The sequence below is a fragment of the Arvicola amphibius genome, chromosome 1 (assembly GCF_903992535.2).
Source record: "Arvicola amphibius chromosome 1, mArvAmp1.2, whole genome shotgun sequence".
Lineage (NCBI taxonomy): Eukaryota > Metazoa > Chordata > Mammalia > Rodentia > Cricetidae > Arvicola > Arvicola amphibius.
In genome coordinates, this window is record NC_052047.1 from 182,810,676 (window position 1) to 182,834,948 (window position 24,273).

At 37.6% G+C, this 24,273-nt stretch overlaps 1 protein-coding gene across 3 annotated transcripts in view; it reads right to left on the bottom strand.

The window, feature by feature from the left end:
- Hpse2 (heparanase 2 (inactive)) overlaps window positions 1-24,273 on the bottom strand; it is a 598,898-nt gene that overhangs the window by 310,163 nt on the left and 264,462 nt on the right. The gene's annotated exons all lie outside the window — the stretch shown is intronic.

Genomic DNA, 24,273 nt, shown 5'->3' on the forward strand with positions numbered 1-24,273 from the left:
AATATAAATTCTTCAGTATGTTATCTTAAAATATAAATGTGTTCTCCTTTAATCTGAGAGTGATGTTCACTGTGTGAAATAAACTAGGTAAAATGACCCCGCAGTTCTTATAGAAACCTCACAAAGAGCCAGCAAGATGACTCAACATTCAGTGGGTTAAACTGATTGCAATTAAGTCTTATATTCTGAGTACAGCTCTCTGACTCATGGTAGAAGGGGACAATACAGTCCTGAAAGTTACACTCTGATCTCCATACGTGCATTATGACACACAGGCCCTGTGATGTGGGATGTCCTTCTGTATATGTGCTGCTTTTATTGGATGATGAATAAAGCTGTTTCAGCCAATGACTTCGCAGAGTAAAGCCAGGTGGGAAATCCAGACAGAGATATATATAGAGAGGAGACAGAGTCATGGAGACACTATGTAGCTGCTGAAGGAGGCAGATGCCATGCAGCTGCCCAAGAAGTAAGAGATAACAAACCTCATATATATATATATATATATATATATATATATATATATATATATATATATATATATATATATATGATATCTTGACTTAAAAATCTGCTGTGACCCTGGAGCTGGGGCAGTATAAATAGCTCTCAGAGGCAGTGAACATGCCTCCACCATGTTGGACTGTGTGGCATCAACAGGCACGGCCACGGAGTTGGTCCTAGCCATGTCTGCTTAGCATTTAAAAGGGGAAAATGTGCCTATTATAGATATGTACACAATAAAGACAAATTAGATGGTAAGATCATCTAAATGAGTCACAGTGTTAAATAAATGTATGTAGTCATATGTAATTTTACTATATTAAAGTCAAAATGTTCCATTTTAATGAGACAGAAAAGGGGAGATGATGTGGGATGTCCTTCTGCATATGTGTTCGTTTTATTGGTTGATGAATAAAGCTGTTTTGGCCAATGGCTTAGCAGAGTAAAGCCAGACAGGAAGTCTGAACAAAGATATAGAGAGAGAGTAGATAGAGTTGAGGAGATGCCATGCAGCTGCCCAAGAAGGAAGAGGTAACAAACCATGAGCCTCGTGGTAAAATATAAAATAATAGAATTGGGTTAATTTAAAATGTTAGAGCTAACTAGAAATAAGCCAAAGAGTGTTGTAATTAATATAGTTTCTGTGTTATAATTCAGGTCTGGGCAGCTAGAAATGCAAGCATAGTCTCTGCCTATACCCCATCCCTAAAAAAGTATCAAGTTTTTTAAACTAAAAAGAAAAAAACTTAAAAACTCATTTACTATCTCTTAAAAGATCTTCATGGTTGTCTAATAACAAATATTAAGTTCTGAAAACATACATACAAGTAACATTATACAGATTGAGCAGGTTATATTTAGAAACATATATGCACACACACATATGCATGCATGCAATAACAATTAATAGTAAAAAGAAACCATGAATTTGAAAGAGAGCAAGGAAGGGGAAATGGAAGAGTTGGTATGGGGAAAGGGAAGGGAGAAAACACAGCTGTAATCTCAAATCATGTAGTTTGGTGTGTTTGTGGGGTTTTTAGCAATGGAAACAGGATTTGTCCCTGGTGCATGAGCTGGCCTTTTGGAACCCATTCCCTATGGTGGGATGCCTTGCTCAGCCTTGATGCAGGGTGGAGGAGCTAAGTCCTGCCTCAGTTTAATATGCCAGGCTTTGTTGACTCCCCATGGGAGGCCTTACCCTTTCTGAGGAGTAGATGGGGCAGAGAGTAGAAAGGAGGTGGGGGAAGGAACCAGAGGAGAGAAGGGAAGGGAAACTGCAATTGGTATATAAAATAAATAAAAGATTAAAAAATGGATAAAAATAATTTTTTTAAAAAATGCAACTACATTACTAATTTATTAGCAGCCATTACAGTTTATGCTAATTTTGGACTGTTGACATTTAAATTTCTTTTCTATAAAATGGAAAAGGAATTTCAGTTTATGTGCAAAATATTTTAAATTGTGATGAAAACAATTCTAAGGCTGGAAGACCCAATGAACTGTAGATAGTTTATCGTTTGCTTCCTCAAGTTCTTAAATCCATCTTTTTACACATCTTTGTGACTGGGGAGTCAAATAAAACAAGAGGCAGGTCTGCAGGACACTCTACATGCAAATGAGACACTTATCCATGGTTGCCAGGCCACACCCTAGACAGAACTAATCATTCCAAGAGGACCAGACTGTTCTCCTCAAAACTATGACAGGCATGGCAGTGACAGCTTTCTCAGCATCACCTTGTGAAATGAGAACTCAGCTATCAATGATCAGGCAGATGGCACATTCCCTAGGAAGCTTAATTATGCACAACACCGGCCTACTACTGTTTCTCAACTAACGCTAAAGTTCATGTTAATGTCCAAGGAGGAACTTGGAGACTTGGAGGTTCCCAGGTTCCTCATCGTTTCCTTTCGCAGTGCGGCCATGTTGAATAAGCCGCTTCTCCCTGCTTTTCACCTTAACTTGTCGCTTTCATTGGTATTGCAGTGGACGGCTGAACCTAGCCCACTGGAGCAGCTGGAATGCCAAGTTTTGTCCTCAAAACTTTGTTAATAATGCTGTTTAAGCTGATTAACAGAAAAAAAAATAGGCATTAGTGTCAGCAAGCTAAGAACAAGATTTTTACTAAAACTTGGAAAACCTGCGTTATCTAGTAAGTATTGTTTAAGGAATATTTGTTAGTCATTTCTTTTACTTTTTGGCTACCTAGCCAACTGCCCAGTACTAGTGAAGTCTTGGGGTGTTGGAGGAGAACCTACAATTACCACTTTACTAAACTATAATAATCCCTAACTACATTCTAAATGGTTGTCCTTGCACTCACGGATAAGTACAGTCATCACCCCTCATCAAGTAAACTTCTCTTTGTAACAAAAAGTGATATTTTAAACATTGTTTTTACACTTATAATAATGTCAGCCTATTGCTTACTTAGTGTTGAAACTTGTACTAAAAACTTCATTCAAGAAAACTAGATGAGGCAGACGGATCTCTGTGAGTTCGAGGCCAGCCTGATCTACAAGAGCTAGTTCCAGGACAGGCTCCAAAGCCACAGAGAAACTCTGTCTCGAAAAACAAAACAAAACAAAACGAAAAAAAACCAAAAAAACCCAAGAAAACTAGATAGGATTAAATGCAGTAAAGAAGTAAAGAATGTTAGAGAACTACTATCAGAATGTTACTGATACAGCAGAATGCAGTTTCTCTTGAATTCCTTTCCTTCTACTAAGATTTGGAAATTTTAAACAATAAAGTCAAAATTTTTCAATAATTGTAGTGTGTATGTGTGTGTGTGTGTATGTGTGGGTACACATGCATATGTAAGCCAGATAATGGTATTTATTCACTTTGTTTTTTGAGACAGTCTCTCACTGAACCTGCAACCTGTCATTTTGGTTAGAATGGCTAGCCAGTAAACATCAGGATCTGTCTGCCTCTGACCCCCTTCCCAGTGTTGGCATTACACACATGTGCTGCCATTGGCTTAGTCCCTGTTGCATCTTTTTAAAAGAACAACAGTGTGAATTTAAGAATAGTTAACTTACTTTTACATTTTAAAATAAGCTTAAAGTCATTAAGTTCTATATGCTTAATATGTAGAATCACAGGCTGAGAATAGCTGAAAGCACTTACAAGCATCTCCCTTAATGCTACCATTTACATGAGAAGAACTGGCTTCAGAGTGGAAAAGGAAGTAAGTTAGTGACTTCTATTATCTTTATACTACACTGTCATAAACAACCTATGTCTAAGCTATCTGTTCCATATGTCTCGAATAAGACAGAACGAGGCATAGCTAACTCAAAATATAATATAAGGTTTCTAATTATTAACTAGCTCTAAAACTTATCTAGTCATTATGAAGACTAGAAAAGTCTGCTTCATTCCCATTGTAATAAAATTTCTATTAACAGAGTGAATGTCTACATTGGAAATAATTTACATTTTCACAGAATTACAGAATTTGTTGGCCGAAAGGATCCTTAAAGTTTCAACCTTCTCTAAAATCAATTTGGCTCTCCATATGATATTAGAATCTATAACCCATGTCTAATGGCCACCTATTTATTTACTTGGAAACATTCCCATTTTTGAGATTTGAGTATTAAAGGCTTTTTTTTTCAATATTGCCAAAATGTATATCTCTTTGATCTGTCTCTCCACTACTTTTACACCAAGGATACTATATTTTTATGACACATTAAAAAACCCTTATCTTTCTCTCCCATATGACAGCCCTTTAGAAGTAGGAGGATGGTCAACACATGGCTTCTCTCCAAGCAAAGCAGTTGTGACTGTTTTAAATATAGCTTAGAAGGCATGTTTGGGAAGAACTGAATCATTTGTGAGAAAGAATGCAGTGTTTGGTTCCATACTCTTAGGGTTCAAATCTTATAACAACAACCTGCTTATTGTATGATATGTGAATACTTGCCATCCTCTCAGCACCTTTATCCTTCATCCCTATGAGAATTAGTAATGGTATTGATTCCACCGTGTTATTGTAATGATGCAGATAAATAATCTGTGTACAACATTGAACTGAACTGGGCAACACTCACCCAGGCCCCTCATATTCTCCATGAGTTCACATTATATATTCACATTCTTTGCCATCTAGCCAGGGTCTACCACTGTGTTTGAATCACATATTTCTGTCTCTGAGATATCAAAATTAGCCATTTGAATTGCCTTAGCCAATAGAAAATCAGCAGAAGTATAGTTACCAGAGGCTTCAAAAAAACTTGTGCAGTTTGCTTTTTCTTGGTCATTTTCTGTAAAAATATGTTCCAGACAGTCAACAGAACAAGAAAAACTCTAATACACACACAGTTTATTTGAACCAAACCTATTGTCTGCTGCCAACTTCAGCAATCTCAACTAACCCTAGGAGAGCTAGAATGACTCACGGGCTTCTGTTGATGTGAGTCCATTGAGACACTGTTATACTGATCAATATTTCTACAATAATGCTACCTAGAGAGTTATCACCCACACTCAATGGTACATAAGCATCAGAGTATATCTCCAGCTACACTGCCTACAGGCTGATGGTTCAACTGACTTGCTTTTCTTTCACCCAAAGATGGAAACTGTGTCTGGTTCACTCCAGCCATGTCCTCCTCCGGTCACCAGCTGCTCAAAGCATGCTCATCTGCTGGTAAAAGGCAGTTTATCAAAAGCGCAAGCCCAACATATAAAAAGAGGAATTTTCCCTGCCACATAGGTTAGCTTAACTCTGGTCAAAAAGTCATGAACACTAGTCTAAACTCAAGTGGGGAAGAAATAAAGTCCATTAGTCCATGAGCCCCCAAAAGGTACCAAGACACAAGCCATATTTGTTATTTTTTAAAATTTTTAAAATTTTTTTCAAGTGGATTTCAGAGGAAATGTGACCATTTACCATAACACAGTTATGTAACAAAATTAATACACTTCCAAACAGAATATTTGGTTTATAAATGCTGGTAAACAAATAAATTAAACATTACCACAGTGGTTAAAGCTTTCAGCATCCAATAGTCTTCTCTAAAGACAATTTATTAATTTTCCTTGTCACAATAGTACATCAATTGAGAAAATAATCATGGGATATTACTGAATGAACTTACTAAAGTCTCCCTCTACCCATTATTCTTATTTTAAAATAGCATAAGTAGAAGATGAGGAGATGGCTCAGCAGTTAGGACCACTGGCCAGAGGATTAAGGTTTGATTCTCAGCACCCACATCAGACAGCTCACAGTCCCCTACATTAAATATATAAATACATATTTTTAAATCCACAGAAGCTTAATGATTTTACTAGTCCCACCACTGTTCCCTAAAATACTTTATTTCTTTTTTGTTTTTTAAAATTCTTTTATTGAGCTATATATTTTTTTTTCTCCACTTCCTTCCCTTCCACTCTCCTAAACTTCTACCCTCTCCCGTGGTCCCCATGCTCCCAATTTAATCAGGAGATCTTGTCTTTTTCTACTTTCCATGAAGATTAGATTTATGAATGTCTCTCTTAGGGTCTTTATTGTAGTCTTGGTTCTCTGAGATTGTGAATTGTAGGCTGGTTTTAAAGTCACTTATGAGTGAGTACATATGATATTTGTCTTTCTGGGTCTGAATTACCTCAATATGATGTTTTCTAGATCCATCTGTTTGCCCGCAAATTTTAAGATGTCATTTTTTTCCTGCTGCGTTGGCCCACAAGCACCTCTTTTCATTAAGTAACTCATTATCTGTATACATGCATATTTAAGCCCATCTTGTTATATTTTAGGGATAGTTTATTCACATAGCTTTGGATCCTGATTTTATCATTTAGTGCAATTTTCTACCTGCCCATCACACACACATTCTCTACTTTCATATCAAGTCACTTTAAAAATGTTATGCTGCAAGCACGGGAGGGACTAAATTACCTGGATTATATGAACCAAGGACAACTGTAGAACTTTTTTCCATAAAAATGACTGATGGCTTCCAGAAAGAAGTAGACATCTTGAAAGCTCTGATAATTCCTTGAATTCATCATTCTCTCTGTTCATATTAAGCAGCTGCTTGCAGCCTTTACTGAGGGCAGTGAGATGACAGAGCAGGGAGAGGAAAGGCTCGAGTATGCCGGTAAACAAAACTGTATTTCTGGAGAAGAACAAGTGGCTCTAGAAGGTATCCACAAACAAAGGAGCAACACTATTCGATACAGACCACAGAAATAGTAGTAAAATATAAGTCCTCTGGCAGCATGACAGACGTTCAGTTGACATTATAGAGAGCTGATTGCTTAGGACTGAGAAAACAATGGTAGCATTATTTAAAAATCAAACTCCAAGAAGATAAAATATTTCTTATAATTTACCTGGTGGGGTTGACAGTCATACTGATTTTTGTTTGTTGTTTTTAAAAAAGTGACATTGGACCATAGTAGATGAAGGGACCAATGGTATAAAAATCTATGTAGTGTTCAATTGAATCGAGTTAGATTCAACATTTGTTACTCAGATTCTATAATAGTTCTACAGAATCATTGCCATATAAAAATATCAACTCATTCATATATGTTTCATAATCAAAGGAAGCAAAGCATATGGAATGTATTCATACTAAGCAATTATTCTGCCTGTGGTAAGCACTGAACAGCTAAGTTATCCATAGCTTCTGAGGTCTGTAGAGGAAAACTGGTTTGTCAAAGCTGCAAGTCCATAAAAGGAAAAACCAGTATCTGATATGAGGAGCAAGTTAGGGTAAGAGTTTACATAAAGAAGAAAAACTCATCATGATTTGGGAAAGGTCTTTTAAATGTGTGTATCAGTTGTGGTTATTTTTAAAGAAGGTATAATGAGTTGCAGAATTTTTATTTGTGATATGACTCAAATCTATGCCCTACAGCCATATCCACACTACAGCAGCTGGAATGAGTGACTAATATATATGGACATACATAATACATCCATATATATACTTTGTGGGTTGGGAATCTGGTATTTCTCAAAACCCTAAAGTATTCTAACTGTCCTAAGAAAAAGGAAATGTTTCAATTTAAAATCCTTAATTAAAACCACATTCATAATTCTAAGTATTTAAGGAGAAAGTTAAAGAAGAAATTTACTTTTGCACATCACAGAGATCATAATAAACACAGAACCTTGCCAAAGACATGCCTCCAGCTGCACTGAGGAACATCAGAGTAGACCAGAACTTGAGCTCCAGCAAGAAAAAGCCTGAAGACAAAGTCATGTATAGAAAGGCAAACAACCATAATGTAAAACTCATGTTCCTTCCTGGAGTCAGTTTCTGCAGAAATGCATCTTACACACATACATACGTGCACACAATGAGCTGTAGCTTTCTCCAGTATTAACAACTGTTAACTATATGTCTGTGCTCTTAAGGCACACCAAGGCCATGGATGTCAGTGAATAAAAACCATGCCAATTTAACAATAAGCTCCATCAACTTTGCCCTAGAAATGATTTACATGCATCTTTACACTGAACAGCTCATTACTTAGGGTTTCCAAGAGCTCTACATTCCTGGCTGCCTGCTGCAATAAGAGCATGCACATTTATTTTCCCTGAATATACACCATGTTAAGAAAAAGAATTCCTCAAAATTCCTGTAATTCCTAGGAAATCCATTGCCTCAAATGTAGAACGTCATACTATTAGAGAGAGAGAGAGAAAAATGAATCCTCAACAGTTACAAATGGGAAAAGAATACTGATTCCTGGTTTTGTTACCAAAACATTATATTGCATGTAACGTAAAAAAAAAAAAAAAAAAAAAAAAAAACTTCCATCTATAACCCAGCATTCATGGAACATGCACTATAGGAGGTTCATGCCTGTGACCCAACTCAAGGTGCGTGTACTAGGTGTAGAAGCTTTTACCATAATTTGGAAAGATGTAGAAGTGCCCTGAATGAGATAAAAAAGTGAGGAATATCTTTAACTTGTGCATGAAACATATTAAAATGACATGAAACACTCTACAAGAATTTAGACATCAACAGTGATACAGGACTAGTTCAATGCTCATGCATGTTACTGTTATCATCTTCACAGTGTGTTCTCCGATTACCTGACAGCTAAACTCTAGATCCATATGTCCATGGCTTAGAAAATCCCACTTGTATATTTCAAAAGCATCTCAAATATAATACATATAAATTAAGACCAATTTTGGACTCCTCTAAATATGTTTATTCCACAGACTTCTATTCCACAACACTCCTGACTTGGATCGAGTGATTCTTTAACAGTACAAAATTGATTCAGTATCTTACTTAAGAAATACAATATTACTTTCCATTGACACTAGGATAAAGCATCATGTTCCTTTTATCTTATCTTTTATGTTACATTTAAAAAATTCTGTGTGTGTGCGTGTAACGCGCATGCACTTGATACACTTAATGGAGGTCAGCAGATAACTTGGAAGGAGTTAGTTCTCTTTACGACAAGGAACCGAGGACCACCATAGGTTGTCAGGCTTGGAGGACTGCGTCTTTCCTCTGTGAGCCATCTCCCTGGCCATATATTCTTAATCTAACCTATCACCCTCTGACTGCTCTCACCCAAACCTTACACCAACACCTACCTTTATGGCAGCAGCTCCTCAACAATAATCACTTCTTTTCCAATTGAACAAAAAGAAATATTTTAGTTACTAGGACACATTATAATCTTTCTAATTTCAGGGTTATTAAAACATCTTTCTTTTTTCTTAAAAAAATTTCATACTGTTTATTTGTTCATGGTTTCTTTCCCCTCCCCAAACTCCTCCTGATCCTTCCAACACCCCCCATCCATTCAACTCTAAGATATGCTGAAGAACAGGTAAAAATAAAGCTAGCTCCAGGACAGGCTCTAAAGCTGCAGAGAAACCCTGTCTCGAAAAAACCAAAATAAATAAATAAATAAATAAAAATATTTTTAATCTCTTTCTTTAAAGTGGGACATTATTTTACTCCTCTGTCCTGATTATTCTATTCACTTACCAAAAAAATAAATAAATGAAAATGTAATTGAAGAAAGTTGTGGAATAATCTTTTTTGTACACTGTGAATATGTGTCACCTGGATTGGAAAGCTAAATGGTCAATAGCTAGGCAGGATTTGGTGGCAGAGAGACTGCTGGGAAGAAGGGCAGAGTCGCTAGTCAGACACAGAGGAAGCAGCAAAGCAACATGGGCAGAGTAAAGGTAATTAAGCCACGAGGTAGAAAGTAAATTAACAAAAAATGGATTAATTTAAGTTATATGAACTAGTGAGAAAGAAGTTTATGCTATTGGTCAAGTTTTCATAATTAATAAGCAGTCTCGGTGTGGTTATTTGGGAGCTGGCAGGTGGGACAGAAAAGCCCATTTACAGAAAGTATCTGTTGTTCTGTCTTGTTCAACTCTGCCATATTGTATTCATAAGATAGATGCTTAATAAATAGTTATTGAATGAATTAGTGAGGTGTCATGTCCTCAAATAGGCCTTATATGATAGAAAGTGTTTGTATTATACACAAACCCTTTAGCATTCTCTACCTAAGTTGTAATGTAGAACTTACTTTCAGGTAATAGGTTAGAGGAATTTGTTTCTCTTTGCTCAATGATCATAATCCTCTGATGTTATATAAAATCTAAAGCCTAGTTTTGACCATTTCTTTAGTTTAAGTGAAGATAATAGTTCTGGTTCCTATTATTCTTTCTTTCCAGAAAATGGAAGTTCCAGATCAGTTTTTTAAAATTAAATTTGTTTAATTATTCTACATCCGACTGCAGTTTCCACTCCTTCCTCTCCTCCTATTCCCTTCTCCCATCTCCCTTCTGTGCCCCCTCCATTTACGTTCAGGAAGGGGCAACCAACAAAACATGGCATATAAAGTTTCAGTACATCTAAGTACTTCCCCTCCTATTGAGGCTGAACAAGGCAACCCACTATAAGAAATAGGTTTCCAAAAGCCAGGGAAAGTGTTGGGGACAACCCCTGCTCACACTGTGAGAGTCCCACAACTAGACCAAGCTACACAGCTGTCACATATGTAGAGGGCCTAGGTCAGTCCCATGCAGGCTTCCTAGCTGTTGGCTCAGACCTCTGAGCTCATATGAATCAGGTTAGTTGTTTCTGTGGGTTTTCTTGTGATGTCCTTGACCCCTCTGGCTCCTACAATACTTCGTCCCTCTCTTCTACAGGATTACCTGCATTTGGCCTAATATTTAGCTGTGGGTCTCTGATTCTGCTTTCATCTATTTCTGTATGAATGTTCTCTGATAACAATTGGGATGTCACCAATCTTTGAGTATAGCAGAATATTAATTAGGCATCATTACCTTAGCTCTTTTTTTCCCTCAAATTGTGTTTGGTTCTATCTCCTAGGTCTCAGGGCAATCCAGCTTTTGAGGTCTGGCACTCCAGGGAGTGTCAGAGGTGGGCCAAAGCTGCTGCCTAGGGCCATATGTTTGGGTCCAATCTGTGGTCCTGCTGCATCTGGGATCTGTGTTGATGTCTGTGGCCTGTGTCGCCTCTGGGGGCCACGAGAACCATGCATAATGGAATCAAAGGGCCATGCTGACTGGGTCCTGTACTTTGCTGGCCCTGAGATAGTTGACCCTGTTCCTCGTTAGATGCTGCAGCAAGAAAGCTGACCCTGACCCTTACAGGAGAGCTCCAAAACTGACCACATATAGGACAAAAAGTAAGTTTCCACAGTTAAAAGAAAATTCAAATAACATCATGCATCCTATGTCCCAAACTGGATATCAACAACAGAAGAAACAGAGAATATACAAATCATGGAAGTTGAACAACTAACTGCTGAATGAAAATTGGGTCAAGACAGAAATCAAGAAGGAAAAAAACTTAGAATTGTGAGAATTAAAACATTACACATCCAACCTATGGGACACAATGAAGGCAGTTCTAGGGGCAAGTACATATAGCACTAAGTTCCTACATCAAAAAACTAGAGAAAACTCATAGAGAAAAAAATAACTTAATGACATACTTAAAAATCTAGAAAAACAAGAAGTAATGCCCCCCAAAAGAGCAGATGGAAAGAAATAACCAAACCAATGGTTAATATTTAAAACAAGGAATACAAAGAATTAGTGAAATAAAGAATACAAGATTTACAATCTTTAGCCAAATTAAAGACAGAAAAGTAATTCAAACTATGAATTTTGAGATGAAAAGGGAGACATTATAACAGACACTAAGGAAATTCAGAGAATCATAAAGATATATGTTTTAAAAAGCTAAATGCCACCAAACTAGAAAATCTAAAATAATATATTTACTTGATATATATAACCTAACCAAGTTAAATCAAGATTAAATAAAAAATTTAAACAGACCTACAAACCTGAATGAACAAAACCTGTAATTTAAAGCTCCCTAAAAAGCTCAGGGTTAGACAGACAGATTCAGTGCAGAATTTTCAAAGAACTAACACCAATATTTTTAAAGTTATTGAATAAAAACAGAAACCTAAAAAATATTACCTAATCCTTTTCATGAAGCCACTATTATCTCGACACCAAAACGATACAAAGACCCAATAAAAATGTAAAGTGTTACTGCTTTTGGAACCCATTCCTCTTACTGGGTTGCCTCATCCAGCCTTAATAGAAGAGGAAGAGCCTATTCTCACTGATACCCATGGGAGGACCATCTGTATCTGAAGAGAAATAGTGGAGGAGTGATGGAGGAGAGTTATCTGTCTATGTTACTTTCATTGGTTAATTAATAAAGAAAACTGCCTTGGCCCTTTAAGAGACAGAAAATTAGGTAGGTGGAGTAGGCAGAACAGAATTCTGGGAAAGAGTGGGGAGACGCTTCAGGCAGTCGCCATATGCAGTCTCCATGCTTCTCCTCTCCAAGATGGATGCAGGTTAAGATCTCTCCTGGTAAGCCACACCTTGTGGTGCTACACAGATTACTAAATATGGGTTAAAGGAAGATGTGAGAATTAGCCAATAAGAGGCTGAAACTATGGGCCAGGCAGTGTTTTAAAAGAATACAGTTTCCGTGTAATTATTTTGGGTAAAGCTAGCCGGGTGGCAGGAAATAACCCTGCCGTTCGTTCTACAGATTGGCGCTCCAACATGGTGACTAAATCCACTTAACAACCTGAGAGGGCTTTAAATAAAGGAGAGAGAGAGTTTAACACAGCTTTTTGCTGTTTGCTAGGACGTGCCATAGAGAGATTTCCTGTTTCGGCAATAGCAGCAGAGAAAAAGCTGAGTCATTTTAAAATGCGGCTTCCTGGTGCTGTGCCGCCACTGCAAACTCTGGCTATAAAGCATTTCAGTGGCTTTTATGGGCCTGGATATTTGTGTTCCCGCTTGGGATAGGAAGGAGAGTGCACTGAGACCAGGCCAATGGCTCCCTGCTCCCTGCCTGCACCTGGGCAGATGGCAGAATCAGGCTTAGGTGAGCGGGAGAACATGGCGGATTTCTGCCGCCATACAGAGAGAATGTTTCCAGGCTGCGCGGTGCTCTGCATCAGATTTGGCTGTAACTTGGATGAAAAGAGTTTCTGTGCTGCACGCTCAGTCTCAGAATTAAAGTGCTGACTGCGGCTCCTACCTGGCGGCCCCAGAGATACTAGAAAATGGTACATCCTCCATTTTGAAAGTGGAGAGAGGTGGAGCCAACATCCAGAACAGTTTGCCACTCTGCAGCCCAGAAGTGCAATTGATTCAGTCACAAGCAGCTCCACCATGTTGGACTGGGCAGGGCAAGCTCACAGTATCTGTTTTTGACCCAGGAATGTCACAGCTTAGAGTCTTAAGCGCTTAGCGATTTAAAGGCGCAAATCAAACATGTTTCTGGACAGTAAAAAAATTACAGATTCACAATAGGACAGATTCAGACATAGAAGACCCCCATATGGGTCACAATGTTGGATGAATGTATGTAGGCTTGAGAGAGAGAGAAGAAAAAATATAGAAAATAAAGTTAATGCCTTTAAAAAAGGGTAAAGTCTTTAAAGAGACAGAATAAAGTAAAGTGATAGAGTAAAAATAAGCCACGTAAAAATGGAAAATTCACAGAGAATCTGGATTGTGTATTTTATTGTGTTTTCTATGAAATTTTTGACTGTAAAGGAGCTAAATACAGAGAGAGATTTCATTATATGGGCTTCCAGGCTAGACCAGAATGGACATCTTAACGGTATGACTTCAGAATTTGGATCTAAGGATATCATGCTTTGGAAAAGAGTTTCTTCTTTTGTTCTCACAGAGAATGAGACTCTGTGGATTGCTTCTATCCCAATATGGTATGATAAACCACGCCCTCCTGAAAGGTTGCTGTGAACACCCTCAAAAAATTACTTCACTCAACTGCTGACTGAGATGAACCTGGCACACAGGTTACACTATGAAAGATCTGAATAACAGCGCCTCCATTCAGCAGGAAGTAGTATGGAGAGAAAAAAACTGCGCCCATTTTCCCAAATATTGTTTATAAATGTTCTTTTACATTTAAAGGGGGAGATGATATAGATATGAATTATTTGCATTGGTATGGATTTTAAGGTCAATTTTGTTATATGTATATGTATTTCTGATCTTGATTAAGCTATTGTGATTGTAGTTCATTTTAAAGAATGTAATGTATAATTAGGAAATATAGGTTGTTAATGGATAATCATGGATTAATAGTCAAGCTTGTAGTCATGTTAGTCATTTTCTAGATGTGCATATATATATATATATATATATATATCAGATAGGCATTCTTCATATCCTTCAAAGACTGCAGAATATGGCATTTAATGTTTTAATAACTTGGGGTTTTCATGACAATGAGACACGTCTGCTCCTCGCAGCACCAATCTACTTCAAGAGGAAGATGGGCATCGAAGAGGCTACTTATGGAGTTTGTTAGCCATTTGGGCAAGAAACTGCTCTTGTCTGGACTGTTGCATAAACTGGACACAAGGAACCCACAGAAAGAGGACTGCTGAACTTGCCTAAAGGTGAGATGGTCAGGAATCAGATGGTTCCTGATTCATGAAAGAGTCTGCGAGACGTTCTGAAGGACACAGCAGAAAGTGACTGAACTGTCTTTGGAATTTCCTGCTTCTTGAAAATGTCTGCTGGATACTTATGGGCCTGTAGGCTGAAGATGGATGCCCCAACGGTACAGAGGAACTTTGGGTGACTGTCCAGGCAGCGAGTTGTCTCTGTCATTTCTAGAGTTTGAAAGTTGCATATGGCTTGTTTACTTAGGTAATATTATATCCTTCTGGAGTCTTTGATGGAGTTGAAGAATAAATAGATAGTTATAGCTTTCCTTAGTTAAGATAAAATAGATCTAAATATTGTAACTGTAATACTTGCTTGATAACTGTTTTGTTATATGTAATTTTGCTATGTTAAAGTTGAAGCCTTTCTTTTTTGTTTAAACAGAAAAAGGGGAAATGATGGAGGAGAGCTATCTGTCTATGTTACTTTCATTGGTTAATTAATAAAGAAAACTGCCTTGACCCTTTAAGAGACAGAAAATTAGGTAGGTGGAGTAGGCAGAACAGAATTCTGGGAAAGAGTGGGGAGACGCTTCAGGCAGTCGCCATAGGCAGTCTCCATGCTTCTCCTCTCCAAGATGGATGCAGGTTAAGATCTCTCCTGGTAAGCCACACCTTGTGGTGCTACACAGATTACTAAATATGGGTTAAAGGAAGATGTGAGAATTAGCCAATAAGAGGCTGAAACTATGGGCCAGGCAGTGTTTTAAAAGAATACAGTTTCCGTGTAATTATTTTGGGTAAAGCTAGCCGGGTGGCAGGAAACAGCCCTGCCGTTCGTTCTACAGAGGAGGAGTGGATAGGGGAGGAGGGGTACAGGGGAAATGGAGGGGGACTGGAAGAAGAGGGAAGATAACTTTTGTTGGGATATAAAAACAAAACAATAAATAAAATAAAAGTAAAGTGTTGACAATATCTTTTATGAACACATATGTAAAAAAAATCCTCAATAATATCCATGCAAATTGAATTCAAGAATACACAAAAAAAGATAATTCACTGTAACCAAGTAAGGGTCCCAATGCCAAAAAAAGAAGTGAACACAAACCCCATCCCTAATTAAGAAGCTATTTCTAATTAATTACAACTTCCTAATCAAAAATTAGTTTTCCACAGTTTAGTCTCAGTGAGGATACAAACCACTTAAGATCGGGCCCAAGCTCAACAGTAGAATGCTAACACGAAACATGGCAACTCTGAAGCTTCTATGTCTCATATTTTGTCTGTGCATTTTTTTAACCTTAAATGTCTTTTATGGCTTCTGGCTTTTTTTATGAGATTTCTCTGTTTGAACTTGTGTGTCTCTGTCTATGTGTGTTACTTGTATGTGGTTGTTTTTGTTTTGAGGTTTAGGGCTTTTTTTCTTCATTTTTCTCTGCTTTGTTTTGTCCTATTCCAATTTTTGTGTTTTATTTTGTTATGATTTTTAGATGCCTGTTCATTTTCTAACAAGAGAGAGAAAGACTGTGGATCCAGTAGGAAGAGAGATTAGGAAGAACCTGGAGGAGTTAGGGGAGGGAAAAGCATAACCAGATATATTGTATGAAAACAAATCTATTTTCAATAAAGGAAAAAATAAGGAAGGAAGGAAGGAAGGAAGGAAGGAAGGAAGGAAGGAAGGAAGGAAGGAAGGAAGGAAGGAAAAGAAAGGAAAGGCTATACGAGCCAGAGGCAATGGATATCTGTAGGGAAACAGTATTTGCTAGAAATGATAGTGCCATCCCATACATGAACTCCCAGAAGCTGGAACTGCTCACACAAGATCAAGCGAGCCAAACCCAATACGGGTGGGGATGGACTCATGAAGTCCCACTCCTATCTCTGAAGTCATTGGCAACTGATAGTTGTTAGAGATGGAAAGTAAGTTTTCTTTTAGAGGGGTCCTAAACCCATGTATATACGTGCAGTACTGAGTGCACTCAATGGACTTAATAAAAAATAACACAAAATGTTGGGAGGGAAAAGTAGTGGGGAAATAAAGGTAAAATTAGAGGAGAGGGAATGGGGTGGTTTGATCCAAACTTATTATTTGCACATATGACATTCTCAAACAATGGGGGGAGTTGGGAGGACCTTGGTCTTAACATAGAGCAGGGAACCCTGATGGCTCCTTGGCCTGGAGAGGGAGGGAGTGGGGGTATGGGTAGAGGGGAGGGGAGGGAAGGGGGAGGAAGAGGGGAGGAGATGGAAATTTTTAAATATAAAAATATAAACCATAAAAAAGAAAAAAAGATAAAAAAGAAAATTATAAAAAGTTAAAACAAAATAAAGCAATAAAAACTGGAGAAGCAAGGCAACTACAAAATAAGCAGAGTTAGAGTTGTTCACTTTAAAGTAATATAAACTGTTTGCAAGTAATTCCAACTTTCAAATAAGATTAAAAATGGTTTACTATACATCTACACAATATTTTATGAAAATATATCTAAATTTTATTTAATATAAAAGTCATAGTGAGACAATGTATGTTTCCTTACAAACATAGGCTAGTAAGTGTTACTGCTAAAGGTACTAAACCCCTCATCACTGAGAAGCAAAAAGAAAAGTTGCTCAAATCCATTTTATTTTATAATAAAATGATGATGTTACCTCTAAGAAACATGTGTATAGTAGGTTCTTATTAAATGTTAAATCATAATAAAATAAGCCATGCTTTTAGCATGATTTTTAAACAAATATTCACATCCATAAAAAACTCATGCTCAATATTATCACTAAGCCAAAACAATCTTTAAAAACCCACAAACAAAACAAAACTCTTAATGAAAGCTTATCTACAAAGGTAGAATAATGATATCTAGTCATCTGCTGTTTTTGTCTAGAATAAACTAGAATTTAGAACTTCAAATTAATAAAAATACATGGAGAGAGTGGTGAAATGTTTTTTGTTGTTGTTGTTGGTTTCTTTGTTGCTTGTATGTTTTTGTTGTTGTTTTGTTTTTTGTTTTTTGAGACAGGGTTTCTCTGCGTAGCCCTGGCTGTCCTGGAACTCACTCTGCAGACCAGGCTGGCCTCACATTCACAGAGCTCCGCCCATCTCTGCCCCCCTTGCCAAGTGCATGCACCACTACTACCCAGTGGGGGAGTATGTTATAACTTCTATTATAAGTGGTCTCAACTCAGTTCTCTAAATGACATTGCTCTCCAGTGACTGCTTACAGTAAAGATTTTCTATTGCTGCTGCTGCTTACAATAAAATCCATATGCTTTGAATATTAATATACAACTGACAAAATTACTATTTTATTGTAACTAGAAAAACCTACCTTAGGACTGAACAGAGGCGAACTACAGGGTGGCTTGAAATAGGTTCAACATTTTCCACAAAGAGTAAAATATAAAAAATGATTTAGCCAAGAAAATTGTTAGTGCACCAGTTAAATCAGTCATTAAGTATTCAACATAGTCTTGTGGAGTGTTTACTAAATACAGGTCTCTGTGCTAAATTTACTAACTACAAAGAACCTTTGGCATATTACCATGACGCACTTAGTTAGGAAACCCCCCTTTCAGCTGAGTGGCCCTACCAGAACCTAACTCACTTGTAACTAATACTCTAGCATAGTATTGCTATGGTGCCAAGTTGGCAGAATCTTCATGATTTTAGCTATATCCCCTGCTACTATTTTTCTCCACATAGATTTTTCTCCACGTAGATTACCTTTTTGCTTTTCAAATCTCATCTTATCATAATTTCTCTACTAATAAATATAATAACATGTATTAAGCATTTTGAACTTCACATGAACTCCAAGATATAGGTACTACAATAAAAGACAGACACACAGGACATCAAAGAAAGACAGAGAAAGCAAGAAATCTAACCAAGACATTATAGTCAATAGGTAGCAGACTTGGTATTTTTTAAATTTTTTAATTTTTTAAATTCATCTGAGCATCACCAAAGTCTGTCTGTCTGTCTGTCTGTCTGTCTGTCTGTCTGTCTGTCTATCTATCTATCTATCTATCTATCTATCTATCTATCTATCTATATATCTTGACTATACTTCTCTGTAAACATAGATATAATTAAAACAAAAAGCATTACTAAGGAAGCCCTCTGATTTACCAGAGACCACAGCCACACTCAGAACCACAGGTAAGCCCACCCCCACCCACACAGTGCCATACTCCAACCATGTCTGATGCCTGCCTAACCTCCCCTCAAATGCCTATCCTCCACTGTCACCATCCTTGGCCCACAACTCTGGTAGAAGCCCACTGCCTCACCAAAGGCCAGGCAGGCCATCAGAGCCCTTTGTAGGCTGGTTGCCTGTGAACTGTCCCCACTTAGTCTTATCCAGCCCACCTCCAACCAGCCCTCCTCTCCTCATCACAATATTCCAGCCCCCAAATCCAGCAGAGCCCCCCTACCGGACCAGAGCATGGAGATATTTTGTTTGTGCTGTAACAAATAAAGCTTGACTAAAGATCAGAGTACAGAGTTAGCCACTAGTTAGCCACAGAGGCCAGGAAGTGGTGGCACACACCTTTAATCCCAGCACTTGGGAGACAGAGGAAGACTCTATTAGTTCAAGGCCACCATGGGCTACATGAAATTGATTCAGCCTGAAAGAGAAACAGAGCCAAGTGGTGGTGGCTCACATCTTTAATTCCAGTATTTGGGAGTCACACACCTTTAATCTGAGCACTGGAAAGGTGGAGACAGGAAGGGATACAGGTGGAGAGAGAAATATAAGCCAGGAGGAGAAAGAAACTTAAGGCATTCAGCCTGAGGATTCATGGAAATATGATGTTGCCTCCTTTGGTCTGAAGACTTTGCAGAGTTAAGAACTAGTGGCTGACTACTTTTCTGCTTCTATGATCTTTCAGCTTTCACCCACTAATATCTTACTCTGTTTTTTTATTATTAAGATCAATTGGAAATCGTGCTGTATCATAAGACACACCAGCTACCAGAAACACAGGCGGCCAACCCAACTCATCACTGCCCCCACTCACTGCCCAATTAGTCCACCCTTAATCATTCCACCCCTCACCATCACTATATGCTAGCCCCCATCTCCTGTGGAGGACACCTGGCCAGACAAGAGGCTACTCCTGCTACTAGAAATCTAGTGCTACTAGAACTCCAGTGGAGATCTCCTGCTCAGCCATAGGTTACTCTGGCCAGAAGATCATAAGGGAAACAGAAACCAAGGAAACAAACACCTATCCAACAAAGAAAAAGCAGAAATCTGCACCTGGACCTATAATTGCCCCAAGACCAGGTGCCTAGACGCCAGCTTAAAAACAGAATCAACAGCCAGGGCATTATGCCACCACCAGAACCCAGTTATCCTACCACAGCAAGCACTGAATATTCTAATACAGCTGAAGCACAAGAAAACAACCTTAAAACCAACTTTAAAAAGATGATAGAGGTCCTTAAAGTGAAAATGAATAAATCCTTTAAGGAAGGGAGGGAGGAAGGGAAGGAGGGAGGGAGGGAGGGAGGGAGAGAGGGAGGAAGGGAGGGAGAGAGGGAGGGAGGGAGGGAGGGAGGGAGAGAGGGAGGGAGGGAGGGAGGAAGAAGAAAGAAAATATACTTGAAGGAAATGAGTAAAACTACTCAAGACACAGAAATAGAAATAGGAACAATAAAGAAAACACAAACTGAGGGAATTATGGAAATGAAAAATTTAGAAATTCAAACAGGAATTAACAATTACTGGTCATTAATCATCTCTTATTATCAATGGACTCCATTAATCTATAAAAAGACACAGGATAACAGAATGGATATGAATGCAGGGTCCATCCTTCTGCTGTATACAAGAAACACAGCTTAACTTCAAAGACAGATATTACCTCAGAGTAAAAATGTGGAAAAAGATTTGTATGTGTGTATGTTCTATTTTTTAATTTATTATTTTTATTTTTAATGAGCTATGCATTTTTCTCTGCTCCCCTCCCTACATCTCCCCTCCCGTTCAATCCTCTTCCAAGGACCCCATGCTCCTAATTTACTCAGGAGATCTTGTCCTTTTCTACATCCTATGTAGATTATATCGATGTATGTCTTTCTTAGGGTCCTTATTGTTATCTAGATTCTCTGGGATTATGATTTGTAGGCTAATTTTTTTTGCTTTATGTTTAAAAACCACTTATGAGTGAGTACATGTGATAACTGTCTTTCTGTGTCTGGGTTACCTCACTCAAAATGATGTTTTCTAGCTCCATCTATTTTCTGGCAAAATTCGAAATCTTGTTTTTGTTTTGTGCTGTATAGTACTCCACTGTGTAAATGTACCACATTTTCCTTATCCATTCTTCAGTTGAAGGGAATTTAGGTTGTTTCCGGTTTCTGGCTATGACAAACAATGCAGCTACGAACATAGTTGAGCACATGTCTTTGTGGCACAATTGAGCACCTTTTGGATATATACCCAAATGTGGTATTACTGGGTCTTGAGGAAGGTGGTTTCCTAATTTTCTGAGAAATTGCCACAATGACATCCAAAGGGGTTGTACCAGCTTGTAATCCCACCAGCAATGCAGAAGTGTTCCCTTTTCCCCACAGCCTCTCCAGCATAAGTTGTCATCAGTGTTTTTGATCTTGGCCATTCTTAGAGGTGTAAGATGGAATCTCAGAGTTGTTTTGATTTGCATTTCTATGATGACTAAGGATGTTGAACATTCCTTTAAGTGTCTTTCAGCCATTTTAGATTACACTGTTGAGAGTTCTCTGTTTAGGTCTGTGCTCCATTTTTTATTAGATTATGTGATCTTTTGGTGTCCATTTCTTGTGTTCTTTGTATATTTTGGAGATCAGACCTCTGTCTGATGTGGGGTTAGTGAAGATCTTTTCCCATTCTGTAGGCTGTCGTGTTGTTGTGATGACCGTGTCCTTTGCTTTACAGAAGCTTTTTAGTTTCTAAAGGTCCAATTTATTAATTGTTTCTCTCAGTGTCTGTGCTGCTGCCGTTATATTTAGGAAGTGATTCCCTGTGCCAATGTGTTCAAGTGTACTTCCTACTTTCTCTTCTATAAGGTTCCGTGTGGCTGCCTTTATGTTGAGGTCTTTGATCCAATTGGACTTGAGTTTTGTGCATGGTGATAGATATGGATCTATTTTCATTCTTGTACATGTTGCTATCCAGTTATATCAACACCATTTGTTGAATATGCTTTCTTTTTTCCATTTTATATACATATATTTTGCTTCTTTGTCGAAAATTAGGTGTTCGTAGGTGTGTGGATTGATATCTGGGCCTTCCACTTGGTTCCATTGGTCCTCCTGTCTGTTTTTATGCCAATACTAGGCTGTTTTGAGTACTGTAGCTCTATAGTACAATGTGAAGTCAGGGATTCTGATGACTCCAGGAGTTCCTTTATTGTGCAAGATTGTTTTGGCTATACTGTTTTTCTTCCATATGAAGTTGTGTAATGTTCTTTGGATGTCTGTGAAGAACACTCGAACACATTAGCACAGGAGACCCCTTCTTAAATATAACACAGTAGCACAGACACTGAGAGAAACAGGGATCTCCTGAAACCGAGAAGCTTCTGTAAAGCAAAGGACATGGTCATCAAGAAAAAATGGCAGTCTACGGAATGGGAAAAGATCTTCACCAACCTCACATTACACAGAGGGCTGATCTCCAAAATATACAAAAAACTCAAGAAATTGGCCACCAAAAGAAAAAATAAACCAATTAAAAAATAGGGTACAGACCCAAACTGAGAATTTTTAACAGAGGAATCTAAAATTGCTGAAAGACACTTAAGGAAATGCTCAACATCCTTAGTCATCAGAGAAATGCAAATCAAAACAACTCTGAGATTCCATCTTACACCTGTAATAATGGCCAAGATCAAAAACACTGATGACAACTTATACCGGAAAGGATGGGGGCGGAGTAAAGGGAACACTTCTGCATTACTGGTGAGAATGCAAGCTGGTACAGCCCCTCTGTATATCAGTATGACAATTTCTCAGAACATTAGGAAACAACCTTCCTTAAGACCCAGTAATACCACTTTTGGGTATATGCCCAAAGGATGCTCAATTGTACCACAAGGACATGTGCTCAACTATGTTCATAGCAGCATTGCTTGTCATAGCTAGAACCTGGAAACAACCTAAATGTCCCTCAACTGAAGAATAGATAAGGAAAATGCGGTACATTTACACAATGGAGAACTACACAGCAGAAAAAAATAATGACATCTTGAAATTTGTTAGCAAATTGATGGATCTAGAAAACATCATATTGAGTAAGGTAACCCAGACCCAGAAAGACAAATATCATATGTGCTCACTCATAACTGACTTTTAGACATAAAGCAAAAAAGAAAAAGCAGCCTACAATTCACAATCAAAGAGAATCTAGACAACAATAAAGAGGACCCTAAGAGAGACATACATGGATCTAATGTACATAGGAAGTAGAAAAATAATCTCCTGAGTGAATTGGGAGCATGGGGACCATGGGAGAGGATTAGGAGGGGAGGGTAGAGGAAGGGAAGAGAGAAATATATATATATATATATATATAGTTCAATAAAACAATAAAAAAATTAAAAATACAACCTATAAGCACAATGGACCTTTAATTTAGCCACAAAGAAGAATTAAGTCATTTGCAGATAGTGGTATGTGTGACCATCATGTTAAGCAAAATAAGCCAAACTCAGAAAGGTAAATATGTTACATGCTTTTTCTCATATGCAGGATCTAGAATATAAGAAGGAATGAATGATAGGAAAGTAGAAGGACTATTTAAAGGTGGGCAGGGGATAAGCAAGAGAGGAACAGTGAACAAAAAAGGTTATGAGGAATAAATATGAGAAAGGCAGAATGACACACACATATACACACACACATAGGCATGTATATTAATGGCATAGTGTAACTCATTATTTTGTGTGGTGACTTTTTAAAAATTAATTTTAATGATCATTTTCAATCTGTTATATACATATAAAGACAATGATGTTATAACAATCTACCCCAATCTTCTAATTTCTTAAGAAAATGGCAAAAATGTAATTATTTGAGGCTCTCTGTAATTTATAAAGATACAGAGGAATAAATTCAGTGCTGTGAAATGTTAAAATTTTAAGTGACTAAAATATCAAGAACTGTATGTTCTTGAATCACAAAGTTTAGATCATCACCTCGGATTTTACACTACAAAAACATCCAGTATAAGGTAATTTTGTTGGTCAAGACTTAAAAGGATCAAAATAACAGTTTTAATGCCATGAGAATTCCAGAATTGGATCTCAAGAACTTCATTACCATTTCCTCAAATTATTAACTTCTTATTTCTACAGGGAAATAAAATTTATATTACCTACTAGCTTGATTGTTGTGTGAAAGAACAAAATTACACTGGTAAAGAGATTTAAGACATGAAAAAAATCTAAATTTAATTATCAATAGCATCTCCTCCCCAGACAGATGTTTCTGGTTTTAAAAATGTAAACCACATAGACAACACAGGATCAGCAACTCTAGTAAATGGGTAAACAAGAAGGGTAGACATAAACATGTTAAAAACTGTAAGGTCAGAGAAATAACAGCATCCAAGGTTCAGGAGGAGGGTGTTCAAAAGCAAAGACAGTTAACCAGAGATAGAAAGATGTGTCTTACCGAGACAACGTTAAGACATCGTAGAGAGCAGAATCTGAGGAGAGGCATAAATAATACAATACTGAAGAAAAATAAGAGAAGTTCATGGGGAAGAGATAAAAAAATAAGCATTTCCCAAATTTGGTTCATATGTACCCTTTCTGAAAAACAGA